The 12946-nt window shown below is 42.7% G+C and overlaps 1 protein-coding gene across 5 annotated transcripts in view; it reads right to left on the reverse strand.

Annotated features, from left to right (window-relative positions):
* Window positions 1-12946, reverse strand: part of SKAP1 (src kinase associated phosphoprotein 1) — a 624187-nt gene that overhangs the window by 140635 nt on the left and 470606 nt on the right. The gene's annotated exons all lie outside the window — the stretch shown is intronic.

The following is a 12946-nucleotide window of genomic DNA, read 5'->3' on the forward strand; positions in this document are numbered from 1 at the left end:
GCTATCGGTGGGGGCACGGCCCCTCCGATCGGTGGATGAATTTTTTGTAGCCCTGGGTCAGATATATGATGATCCGGATGGTATTGCTCTGGCTGAATCTAAACTGTCGTTTTTTATGCCAGGGTAAACAGTCCGCAGAAATATACTGTTCAGAATTTCGGAGATGGGCAGCTGATTCTGGTTGGAATGATGCTGCACTCCGAAGTCAATTTTGCCATGGTCTTTCAGAGGGATTGAAAGATGCGTTTGCCTTTCATGAGAGACCTACTTCCTTGGAGTCTGCCATGTCTCGGGCTGTGTTTATATTGACAGGTGTCCTAGAGAGAGAGGAGAGATCACTCCTTCCTGTCATATTCAGTCCAAGGACAGTGGGGCGGTCTCATTCAGTGCGCAGGGACCTCAGTCTCTCTCAATCCCCTCTGAGCAGGAGCCCATGCAGCTGGGTTTTCTTGCCTCTAACAATAGAGGATTCAGCTCTCAGAGGAGGGTTTGTTTCTGTTGTGGAGGTATAAATCATTTGGCAAATGTTTGCCCCTCTAGAAGATTCAGGGAGTTTTTTGAGGGTAATATAGAAACAAAAAGAAAAAAGTCCTCTAAAAATGTTCCATCTGTTACTATTGGCAAGGTTGATGCAGAAATTGAAGCTTTTCCGTTTGCTTGTAGTTCCCGTTTTGTCCTGCCTGCCAGGGTGGCACTAGATAGCAAGAACATTGTTTGTGAGATTTTTGTAGATAGTGGAGCAGCTGTCAATCTCATTGATAATCAATTTGCTATAACACATGGTTTCCAGGTATGCACTTTGGGAAAGGACATACCTGTGTTTGCTATCGATTCCGCTCCACTTTCTCAAAAATCGTTAAAGGGCATAGTTCACAATATCCGTTTGACTATGGGTGATTTGGTGTGGTTGTCTACTAAAAATATCAAACTGAAGGTTCCCTCCTGGAAGTTGGGTCCTAGGTTTATTGGGCCTTACAAAATCTTGTCCGTCATCAATCCCGTTGCCTTCCGTCTTGATCTTCCTCAGACTTGGAAGATTCATAATGTTTTTCACAAGTCCTTATTAAAACCTTATGTCCAATCCACTGTACCCTCCTCTTTGCCTCCTCCTCCGATTATGATTGATGGTAATCTTGAATTTCAGGTTTCTAGGATTGTGGATTCCCGCATTGTCCGCGGTTCTCTCCAGTATGTCGTTCATTGGGAGGGTTATGGTCCTGAGGAGAGGATGTGGGTCCCAGTGGCGGACATTAAGGCCTCTTGTCTTATCAGGGCTTTCCATAGGTCCCATCCTGAGAAGGTGGGCCCTGAGTGTCCGGAGTCCACTCGTAGAGGGAGGGGTACTGTCACCGCCAGAGCTCTAAGAAGCTCTGACAGACGTTCTTCTGTACCTCCTGCATGAAGTTCTTTTGCTTTGGTTTCACTTTCTCCTCTCTTTTCCTTCCCTCAGCGGTCATCTATTCACACTGATTGCCTCCCTTTATATCTCCTCCCATACTGCCTCACTTTGTGGTTTATACTACTTCCTGAATTGTGCTCACTGCTAGAAACTGCAACTGCTGATTCCTCAGATAAGTCTGTTTTCTTTATATGTGTGTTCTGCTGGCTTGATTCTAAGTGACCCTGGCTTCCGCCGTATTGAGTGCAGGGAGCCGGTGGTCGTGTCCCCTCACTATTGTAGGGTTCCCAGGTGTCATACAGTCGAGGCACGAGGGCATGCAATTATCTATCATAGAGATCTTTGCATGGGCTGAGCAGTAAGGGAGAGCTCTAGGGCTGTTATAGGGCTTACCCATTTGTTCCTTAGTTTGGGATCAAGTCAGTCTGTTGTTTATTTGTGACTTCCAGTTTTCTGCAAACACCATCCATGACAGTAGTACTGTACAGTCTATGGAAGATGTCCATAAAATACAAGCTGACTTGGACTCTCTGAGTGATTGGGCATCAACTTGGCAAATCAGTTTCAATGTGGATAAATGTAAAGTTATGCCTCTGGGTACAAATGATTTACATGCATCATGTGTCCTGGGGGAGTAACTCTGTGAGAATCACTTGTAGAGAAGGATTTAGATGTACTTGTAGATTAAATATTAGCACCCAATGTCAATCTGCTTCTTCTAATGCAAGCAGGATACTGTCATGTACTAAACGAAGTATCGACTCATAGAACATATAATATTACTAAAGAAATAGAAGTGGGGCACTCTCTAAAAGTAAAGGGATCTTTAATATACGTGAAATACAATAAATTGACAATATGCAATAAAATTCAATAATATTTAAAATAGCGGAGGATAAATGTCAGTAGTACAAGTTCAGCAACGGATAAAACCTAAAATAATAAAATATAAGATAAAAGAATATATAGATCCCAATAAATATAAGACAATAAATTCGAATATATAAGAATCAAAAAAATTCGGATAAATAATCTTAAGAATATTATTTTCCACTGATGGTGAATAGATGCTTTTTCCACATATGCTGTATAAATATTCGGATAAATAATCTTAAGAATATTATTTTCCACTGATGGTGAATGGATACGTTTTCCACATATGCTGTATGAGTGGATAAATGAATAGTCGTTTATATCTTGGTGATAATAAGCTTGTGACCAGTCTCTTATACACATAAGCAAATGAATAGTCAATACGTGATTTTCATCATGTAAAAAGTTGCTGACTACCTAATATTATATTCGATTTGCGGACAGTCTTGGTAGTGGCCAGAGCTCCAAGTAATTGTAGCTTTCAATAGTTTAAACAGACAATGTTACAGCTGCTTGCTAGCACAGCGGCGTCCCGCTGTATTTGATTAAGAAGCGATCGCTTATATCGGATATGCGTTGTCTTACCAGAAGGTGTTTTCACTGGACGAATAAGCCCTCGACTCGGTGTGTTTTTTCTTTAGAATTCCGGTCTCAAGGGCTGTATGTTCAAATTCGAATTTTCCCGCCAGTTGAATTGTTTGCTGCACATGGTTTTGTCTCTTCCATATAGTAGTGCTTTCTTTGGCAATTCTTTATCATAAAGTCCAGACGTCCTGAATGTCGCAGTATCCTTTATTTCCTTAGTGGGGGGATTAGCACCTAATGCTAATCCCCCCACTAAGGAAAGCAAGGATACTGCGACATTCAGGAGGTCTGGACTTTATGATAAAGAATTGCCAAAGAAAGCACTACTATATGGAAGAGACAAAACCATGTGCAGCAAACAATTCAACTGGCGGGAAAATTTGAATTTGAACATACAGCCCTTGAGACCGGAATTCTAAAGAAAAAACACACCGAGTCGAGGGCTTATTCGTCCAGTGAAAACACCTTCTGGTAAGACAACGCATATCCGATATAAGCGATCGCTTCTTAATCAAATACAGCGGGACGCCGCTGTGCTAGCAAGCAGCTGTAACATTGCAGGTAAATGAAGAAAACAGGGCCCGGAGACAAATGGAGTTCCTCTATCAGCTCTTCTTTATTATTCACATGAAATAGACAGACATCACCACCTCCTACATGGCATGACGTTGACGCGTTTCGGGTTGGCACCCTTAGTCGTAACATTATGCCATGTGTGGCCTCGCTATTTAAAGGGGTTGGAGTTCACTCCCCCCCAGCCGCGGGGAAGGAATCTCCAGCTCCATAGGTTGCCACACACAATGACACACCCTTTCGTTTTGTGCATCAATTACTGTTATAATTGGTAACACACTGTGTGGACATTGCACTGGGGATATTAACCCTGAAGATGCCACGATACTCATTCGCTGGCAAAGCCGCACAGTGTGAACATGCCATCATTAAAAAATGTATAATACATATTCAAACAAATTACATAAAACCAAACTAAACAAAAAATGACCTTCTGTATTCCAGCCAGTTGTGGCTTATTACATTGTAACAGATTATTTTAGACTATTAGTTGTTTAATGCTGTAAATTCTGACAATGTACAAATAAACCAATATTCCCCATTGCGGCTTGACAAGCAGCAGTGGTATTATCCACAGGCAGTGATCGCTACATGTGTATGGCGCAACCAGGTGCCTAATATTCAAAAGCACCATGGATGCGCTAAATTGAACAACTTGCTAGACAGCCAAACCGCAAGAAGGAAAGTCGCCCTGTCTGACCAGGGTCCCGTGAGCTGTTGAACAGAGATGTGTACAAGACCAGGTAATCCAAATAGTGACCAACGTTCCTACATTGTGAAAAGTTTGTTTGACAAAAATATATTTTATCAACTTAACTATGTTCACAGTGATAAATATTTACCATTCTATTAGTTTGATGGTTCACTGATAAACATAGGTCAATTCTTTTTTCAAATTGAGGCCCGCTGGAGTCCTAGTAGCAAGTCTAAAAATCCAGTAGGCTTCCCTAAGAAGGATTTTCTTCCGGTGGTCCCCACCTCTTTTAGGGGCCACAACTCGCTCAATGGCAAATGCCCGAAAAAATGACACTTGACGTGCATGTTTTTGTATGAAGTGCCTGGCTACATTTGAAATATTTAAAATGTTCGGGTTGTTAATGTAGTTTAGATGTTCTAGAATGCGGCTTTTAAATTTGCGACAGGTGCTGCCTATGTACATTAGGTCACAATGCGTGCATTTAATTACATAGATAACACCTTCCGTATTACAATTAATGTAACTACGGATGGGAAATTTGCACGTATGGTCTGAATTATCAAATGATTTTGTAGGCAGCACATAATCACAAGTTTTACAGGGGTTACCCCCACATTTGGTAAATCCTTTATAGATAAGCCAATTCTGCTTAAAATTGGTTCGGGCGCTGCCGGCGGTGTACAGCGACGGGGACAGCGAGCAGGACAGAGTGGTTGCCTTTCTCGAACACAATTCTGCACCCTGATTTGAGAGCTTGGTACAGAATGTTGTCATCATATAATATAGGTAAGCATTTTTTTATTACAGAACTAATAGCATTGAATTCGCTACTGTAAGTTAAAGATAAAGTGGGAACTCTGTTCTGGTCACTGTCTCCGGCAGCCCCAACACCGCCGGCAGCAGTCTTATTGCCAGGCCTGTTGTTTGGTTTCCCAAACAGCATGTCATTTCTTTCTTCCTGTAATGCTAGCTCCCTCCCCCTTTTTATCATCCAAACCGGATAGTTTCTATCCCTCAGTCTTTTTTCCACTTTGTTGAATTCTTCTTCCAATTTATCTTTATCACTACAATTTCTGGCTGTACGTGTAAATTCACCCACGGGAATTGCTCTGATGGTGTGAATAGGATGGTGACTTTTGGCATTTAATATGGAATTACCTGCCACTTCTTTCCTGTAGGTGATGGTGTGCACTACCTCACCCGGGTGCCCGCGGAGTGTCAAATCAAGGAAATTTGTGTGGGAAGCATGTGCTGTGCATACAAATTGTAAGTTGTAATTATTATTATTTAGATACGCCTGTAGATCTGGGACGGCAGACACACCGCCGGCCCATACCATGAGCACGTCGTCGATGTATCTGCCGTACCAGACCAAACCAGGCATAAAAGGATTGTTCACATTATAGATATATTTTTCCTCCCAATATGACATTGTCAAATTTGCCAGTGATGGTGAAAATTTCGCTCCCATTGACACGCCGCGGGTCTGTAGGTAGTACACACCATCAAACATGAAATAATTATGCGTTAGCAAATATGTTGTCAATTCACATATAAAATCTACATGACCGGAACTAAGTCCGGTATATCGGTGGAGATGGTATTCCATCGCCAACAGAGCAATCCCGTGGGGAATGGAGGGATAGAGAGAGACTACATCTGCTGTGATCCAACAGTAATTAGCTTCCCATGTAAATTTATACATTGCTCGTAGCACATCCCCCGTATCCTTTAGGAACCCTGGAGTGCGCCTGACCAGTGGCTGGAGAACGTTGTCCAGCCAACTGCCCGGGCGCTCTGTCAGGGAGCCCATACCAGACACTATGGGGCGAAGGGGGGGGGGGGGTTGGACGCCTTTATGGACTTTGGGTAAAGCATGCATAATGGGTATGACTGGAGCATCCACACACAGATACTTGTATTCACCGTCACTGAAAATACCCAGATCTTTTCCTTTCTGTAACAGTGACATATAGTTATTCATGTATTCCTGTAATGGATCTTTTGGTAATTTACTGTATGTGGATGTGTCAGCCAACATTTCCCGTAATTGACTGCCATAGGTCTCTTTGTCCATGACGACCACCGCCCCCCCCCTTATCCGCCATTTTAATAACCAGGGAATCACACTGCTGTAACTCCTGGAGTGCCTGGGCTTGGGATGCTCTAAGATTGCTGTGATAGCGGGTATTTTTACTCTCTAATTCAATATTTTTCAATTCTTTCTCAAGTACCTCCTGAAAAGTATCCATGCTATCTGTACGAGACATAACCGGATAAAATTTGGTATTTTTTGTGCGAAACTTCATAGGAGGTCCGGGTAAATCCCTAATTCCCTGCTCCTCCTGGAGGCCCACAAGACAACATAGTGACACTTGTTCTTTAAATAATAGATCCTTGAAAGAATTTTCCTCATGACTTTGTGTCTTATCAAGTGGGGACCCAGGTGGAGATGGGATGTCATGGAAGTGTCGAGACACTGTCATATTACGTACAAATTTGTTAATATCAAGTAAAGTAGAAAACATATCAAAGTGCCCTGTAGGTGCAAAATTCAGACCGAGGGAAAGTACAGGTCAGCGGCATCCAAGAAACACCCGACTGCAGATGAAGCAAAAGTGAATACTGAACAGTTAAGTGTCATTAATTTGTCTAGTGTGGCGTTGAGTGATGAACAGAGATGTGTACTTTCCTTCGGTCTGAATTTTGCACCTACAGGGCACTTTGATATGTTTTCTACTTTACTTGATATTAACAAATTTGTACGTAATATGACAGTGTCTCGACACTTCCATGACATCCCATCTCCACCTGGGTCCCCACTTGATAAGACACAAAGTCACGAGGAAAATTCCTTCAAGGATCTATTATTTAAAGAACAAGTGTCACTATGTTGTCTTGTGGGCCTCCAGGAGGAGCAGGGAATTAGGGATTTACCCGGACCTCCTATGAAGTTTCGCACAAAAAATACCAAATTTTATACGGTTATGTCTCGTACAGATAGCATGGATACTTTTCAGGAGGTACTGGAGAAAGAATTGAAAAATATTGAATTAGAGAGTAAAAATACCCGCTATCACAGCAATCTTAGCGCATCCCAAGCCCAGGCACTCCAGGAGTTACAGCAGTGTGATTCCCTGGTTATTAAAATGGCGGATAAGGGGGGGGCGGTGGTTGTCATGGACAAAGAGACCTATGGCAGTCAATTACGGGAAATGTTGGCTGACACATCCACATACAGTAAATTACCAAAAGATCCATTACAGGAATACATGAATAACTATATGTCACTGTTACAGAAAGGAAAAGATCTGGGTATTTTCAGTGACGGTGAATACAAGTATCTGTGTGTGGATGCTCCAGTCATACCCATTATGCATGCTTTACCCAAAGTCCATAAAGGCGTCCAACCCCCCCCCCCCCCTTCGCCCCATAGTGTCTGGTATGGGCTCCCTGACAGAGCGCCCGGGCAGTTGGCTGGACAACGTTCTCCAGCCACTGGTCAGGCGCACTCCAGGGTTCCTAAAGGATACGGGGGATGTGCTACGAGCAATGTATAAATTTACATGGGAAGCTAATTACTGTTGGATCACAGCAGATGTAGTCTCTCTCTATCCCTCCATTCCCCACGGGATTGCTCTGTTGGCGATGGAATACCATCTCCACCGATATACCGGACTTAGTTCCGGTCATGTAGATTTTATATGTGAATTGACAACATATTTGCTAACGCATAATTATTTCATGTTTGATGGTGTGTACTACCTACAGACCCGCGGCGTGTCAATGGGAGCGAAATTTTCACCATCACTGGCAAATTTGACAATGTCATATTGGGAGGAAAAATATATCTATAATGTGAACAATCCTTTTATGCCTGGTTTGGTCTGGTACGGCAGATACATCGACGACGTGCTCATGGTATGGGCCGGCGGTGTGTCTGCCGTCCCAGATCTACAGGCGTATCTAAATAATAATAATTACAACTTACAATTTGTATGCACAGCACATGCTTCCCACACAAATTTCCTTGATTTGACACTCCGCGGGCACCCGGGTGAGGTAGTGCACACCATCACCTACAGGAAAGAAGTGGCAGGTAATTCCATATTAAATGCCAAAAGTCACCATCCTATTCACACCATCAGAGCAATTCCCGTGGGTGAATTTACACGTACAGCCAGAAATTGTAGTGATAAAGATAAATTGGAAGAAGAATTCAACAAAGTGGAAAAAAGACTGAGGGATAGAAACTATCCGGTTTGGATGATAAAAAGGGGGAGGGAGCTAGCATTACAGGAAGAAAGAAATGACATGCTGTTTGGGAAACCAAACAACAGGCCTGGCAATAAGACTGCTGCCGGCGGTGTTGGGGCTGCCGGAGACAGTGACCAGAACAGAGTTCCCACTTTATCTTTAACTTACAGTAGCGAATTCAATGCTATTAGTTCTGTAATAAAAAAATGCTTACCTATATTATATGATGACAACATTCTGTACCAAGCTCTCAAATCAGGGTGCAGAATTGTGTTCGAGAAAGGCAACCACTCTGTCCTGCTCGCTGTCCCCGTCGCTGTACACCGCCGGCAGCGCCCGAACCAATTTTAAGCAGAATTGGCTTATCTATAAAGGATTTACCAAATGTGGGGGTAACCCCTGTAAAACTTGTGATTATGTGCTGCCTACAAAATCATTTGATAATTCAGACCATACGTGCAAATTTCCCATCCGTAGTTACATTAATTGTAATACGGAAGGTGTTATCTATGTAATTAAATGCACGCATTGTGACCTAATGTACATAGGCAGCACCTGTCGCAAATTTAAAAGCCGCATTCTAGAACATCTAAACTACATTAACAACCCGAACATTTTAAATATTTCAAATGTAGCCAGGCACTTCATACAAAAACATGCACGTCAAGTGTCATTTTTTCGGGCATTTGCCATTGAGCGAGTTGTGGCCCCTAAAAGAGGTGGGGACCACCGGAAGAAAATCCTTCTTAGGGAAGCCTACTGGATTTTTAGACTTGCTACTAGGACTCCAGCGGGCCTCAATTTGAAAAAAGAATTGACCTATGTTTATCAGTGAACCATCAAACTAATAGAATGGTAAATATTTATCACTGTGAACATAGTTAAGTTGATAAAATATATTTTTGTCAAACAAACTTTTCACAATGTAGGAACGTTGGTCACTATTTGGATTACCTGGTCTTGTACACATCTCTGTTCAACAGCTCACGGGACCCTGGTCAGACAGGGCGACTTTCCTTCTTGCGGTTTGGCTGTCTAGCAAGTTGTTCAATTTAGCGCATCCATGGTGCTTTTGAATATTAGGCACCTGGTTGCGCCATACACATGTAGCGATCACTGCCTGTGGATAATACCACTGCTGCTTGTCAAGCCGCAATGGGGAATATTGGTTTATTTGTACATTGTCAGAATTTACAGCATTAAACAACTAATAGTCTAAAATAATCTGTTACAATGTAATAAGCCACAACTGGCTGGAATACAGAAGGTCATTTTTTGTTTAGTTTGGTTTTATGTAATTTGTTTGAATATGTATTATACATTTTTTAATGATGGCATGTTCACACTGTGCGGCTTTGCCAGCGAATGAGTATCGTGGCATCTTCAGGGTTAATATCCCCAGTGCAATGTCCACACAGTGTGTTACCAATTATAACAGTAATTGATGCACAAAACGAAAGGGTGTGTCATTGTGTGTGGCAACCTATGGAGCTGGAGATTCCTTCCCCGCGGCTGGGGGGGAGTGAACTCCAACCCCTTTAAATAGCGAGGCCACACATGGCATAATGTTACGACTAAGGGTGCCAACCCGAAACGCGTCAACGTCATGCCATGTAGGAGGTGGTGATGTCTGTCTATTTAATGTGAATAATAAAGAAGAGCTGATAGAGGAACTCCATTTGTCTCCGGGCCCTGTTTTCTTCATTTACCTGCAGCTTGCCATGGGAACACTCCCCTAGAGCCTTTGGAGCGGGGACTACACATTCCACCAGTGAGGTGAGCTGGATTAAGTTTTCCTTACAGCTGTAACATTGTCTGTTTAAACTATTGAAAGCTACAATTACTTGGAGCTCTGGCCACTACCAAGACTGTCCGCAAATCGAATATAATATTAGGTAGTCAGCAACTTTTTACATGATGATAATCACGCATTGACTATTCATTTGCTTATGTGTATAAGAGACTGGTCACAAGCTTATTATCACCAAGATATAAACGACTATTCATTTATCCTCTCATACAGCATATGTGGAAAACGTATCCATTCACCATCAGTGGAAAATAATATTCTTGAGATTATTTATCTGAATATTTATACAGCATATGTGGAAAAACATCTATTCACCATCAGTGGAAAATAATATTCTTAAGATTATTTATCCGAATTTTTTTGATTCTTATATATTCGAATTTATTGTCTTATATTTATTGGGATCTATATATTCTTTTATCTTATATTTTATTATTTTAGGTTTTATCCATTGCTGAACTTAAATATTATTGAATTTTATTGCATATTGTCAATTTATTGTATTTCACGTATATTAAAGATCCCTTTACTTTTAGAGAGTGCCCCACTTCTATTTCTTTATTACACTTACCATTATCAGACTGGGTGTTGTCTGTTAGTGGGAGCACCTCTGAAGGATCTCCACCTCATTCGAGTGCGACATTACTCTGTATTTATATAATATTACTACTTTCCTTCTGGAGAAGAAAAAGTTCAGACTCCAGAGGCGTCAAGGCTTCTTTACCGTAAATACTGTAAATCTGTGGAATAGTCTACCTCAAAACATGGTCATTGCAGGAACAGTGTATTTTTCAATTGAAATTTTTATTGAGGACCTATCCTCAGGAAAGGTCACCAATATCAGATCAGCGAGGGTCCGAAACCCGGCACCCCTGCTGATCAGCTGGTTGAAGAGAAGGCCATGCAACGTGCCAGTGCAGCCTTGCCTTCATTGTTTACCTGCTTGCCATCAACATTGCAGCAATGAGCAGGTGTAATTACAAGAAACCATCCCATTCACTTCAGTGGTTCCTATACAAGTGTATACTACAGAGCCGTCCCATTGAAGTGATTGGGACAGCTTCTGTAATTATACCTGCTCGCCGCTGCAGTGTCAACGGCAAGCAGGTAAACAATAAAGGGAAGGCTCCGCTGGCACGGTGCATGGCCTTCTCTTCAACCAGCTGATCGGCGGGGGTGCCGGGTTTCCGAACCCCCGCCGATCTGATATTGGTGACCTTGGAATATCTCGGAAAACCTCTTCAATTTTTATGTAATGTGTTGAAGTCTGGATATCACCTACTCTTCTCTAAGGCTCCATTCACACATCCGTAATAATGGGTCTGCATCCATTCCGAAAATTGCGGAACGGGTGCGGATCCATTCATTCTCTATGGGGCAGGAATGGATGCGGACAGCACACAGTGTGCTGTCCGCATCCGCATTTCCGGAGCGCGCCGCCAATCTTCCGGTCCGTGGCTCTGGAAAAAAATAGAACATGTCCTATTCTTGTCCGCAATTGCAGACAAGAATAGGCATTTCTATGGGGGTGCCGGCCGGGTGTTTTGCGGATCCACAATGCACTATGGACGTGTGAATGGACCCCTTTTTTACAAAAACAGATGGATGGTTTTCTGGATATATATTTTTTTAATGACTCCATGTATTCTACTAACTATCCTGACTTCCTGTTTGCTTCTTTTTTTGGACTTTTAGCACAGCAGACCGCCTCACTTGACTTTCTCAAACTATTCACTCTGACCAGAGAGGGGGACTGAACTAGGGCATCACACATTACGCTGAGAAGTGCAGTGCTCTTCTGTGGGTATGTTTGTCTAGGCCTATCAAGACACCAACAGAGGTGACATACAGGCAGGGGCGTAGCTAAAAGCTTATGGGCCCTAGTGCAAGAGTTTAGCTTGGGCCCCCCTTGGGCACGTAGCCTTCCTGCTGCCTGAGGCAAACATTGAAAGGGCACCCCCTCATGCCAAATTCTTGACCTAACCCCTTCCCTCCAGCCAGAGGTGTAAATTGACCAGCATGCACTTTCTATAATGCCAGTGTCTTATGTGGCACAAGGGTCTTTGGGCCCTTCAGGCGTCTGGGCCTGGTAGCGACTGCTACCTCTGCACCCCCTATAGCTACGCCCCTGCATATAGGAATCTCAATTCTATATTAATAGGCTCGGACTGTCCCACTGGGGTGCAGGTGAATCCCCCGGTGGGACCCCAAGTAAGGTGGGCACCTAGTCCCCCACTCCCTGCACAGGTGGCAGGCACATGGCACAGAAGACTGACTGTGATACATACAGATAAGTAGTGTACAACATCTCAAACAGCCTATATATTCAGACAAAAACTGGGTAAATTATTTAACTACCCAGTTTACTTTAATTAAGATGCACTATTTGGCTGAGATGACATCTAGGTACAGGGACAGGCCAGCCAGTATCCTCTTTTCCCAGGGACCCAACTTCTTGAATTTGCTGTAGGGACCAGCATAATCAATCACATTGTAGTTTTTTTGCTGTCTGCTGCTATGTGAGCAAGTAAAGTTTGCATATATCTGTGTTGGACCTGATGTACTTGATGATCTCTAGATAGCTGTGAACCTTACTGCCGTCTAGAAATTTCAGGACTTTATGCTGTACTATGTATATACCTTTTCCATACCATGCCCTATGAATATTATGTACCGACGTACCAGTGACTGACTAAAATACAGTGTGTATATATTACTGTCACTACACAATTGGTGACAAATTTTTCGAACC

Source organism: Bufo bufo, chromosome 6, assembly GCF_905171765.1.
Source record: "Bufo bufo chromosome 6, aBufBuf1.1, whole genome shotgun sequence".
NCBI lineage: Eukaryota > Metazoa > Chordata > Amphibia > Anura > Bufonidae > Bufo > Bufo bufo.